The sequence below is a fragment of the Myotis lucifugus genome, unplaced genomic scaffold (genome assembly GCF_000147115.1).
Source record: "Myotis lucifugus unplaced genomic scaffold, Myoluc2.0 scaffold_2103, whole genome shotgun sequence".
In the NCBI taxonomy this organism is placed as follows: domain Eukaryota; kingdom Metazoa; phylum Chordata; class Mammalia; order Chiroptera; family Vespertilionidae; genus Myotis; species Myotis lucifugus.
Window position 1 is genome coordinate 370 of NW_005873151.1, and position 1,217 is coordinate 1,586.

General features: G+C 47.6%; 1 pseudogene; it reads right to left on the reverse strand.

Annotated features, from left to right (window-relative positions):
* Positions 1-680: 680 nt before the first annotated feature.
* On the reverse strand, positions 681-1,003 carry LOC102429285 (annotated as a pseudogene).
* Positions 1,004-1,217: the final 214 nt, after the last annotated feature.

A 1,217-nucleotide genomic window follows, 5' to 3' on the forward strand; every position in this document is an offset into this window, starting at 1 on the left:
GATTTCCAGCCCAGGTGGCTGGGCACGTGAAGTGCCTGTAAAAGGAATGGGGAAGTCAGGGAGAGGCAAGTATATGTGTATGTAAAATTATCAATTCTATTTTGAACAAAGAATGTTTGTAAGATTCGGAGAAAATCGGTAGTAGGTAACCTGACTGTAGCACAGAAATTAAGATTAGACCAAAACAGAAATGCAGGGTTTAACCCAAAAGGGTAGTTCAAGTTATAACAGAAGATGAGATCCCCAAAAATAAAGAGAGGGGGGAAAAAGTTTACCTTTATGTTTAAGAGAAGGAAAAAGAAGAGAAGTTCCATAGGGAATGAATTAAAAGTGGCAGGTGGAGAGCTCAGGGCTGAGAAAACAGCACTGGATTTAGCTAATAAGAGTGGGAGGTATCATACTTGAGTGAGTGAGTGGTGGGGGAAGCCAAATTCAAAACGGTTAAGCAGTGAGCAATGGTTAGAAAATGAAATAAATTCAAGTTTGTCTGACTCTAGGCCCTTTCCGGATCGTCTCATCCCAGAAGCACTGGTTAGATGTGTAGTCATAGGGGTCTTTTCGGGGTGGGGATGGTGTCTGTGGCCACCAGGTAGTGATCTGGATGATTAAGTCAAGCTTTTCATGGATGAGTGTTCTCTAAGTCCCAGGCTAGCATCTGCTTGTTGGTCTCTTACTTGCTGTCAGCGGCCCGCATCAGCGCCAGGATGGTCCCCGCTCCCCACCACGCTCCAGGCCTGGACGTGGGAGGTGAAGGCAGTGAGCATTTCTTGAGCATTATCAGGCGGTGCCCGTCTCCAAAAAGCACATCCACGCAGGGTTCGGAGCCATCGTGCCTCACATCCACAATCACGGAGCATTTCAAGTTGGTGGCACGGACCTTCTCCCCGCTCACTGCCTAGAGGAAGGTCCTCGTAGACTCCACGTTGTTCTCGAAGGGGCAGAACTGAACCGGAACCTCCTTGACTGCCCAGAGTCCTAGCTGAGCCAAGGCTGCCGCTGCCATGGTAACCTCTGCCTCCAACGACCCTTTCACAGGGGTCGCCTAAGACCATCCTGCATATCAGATGTTTGCATTGCGATTCATGACAGTAGCCACATTACAGTTATGAAGTAGCAACGAAAATAATTTTATGGTTGGGTCACAACATGAGGAACTGTATTTAAAGGGCCAGAAGGTTGGGAACCACTGATTGTATGTATCCTAACCAGGGATTGAA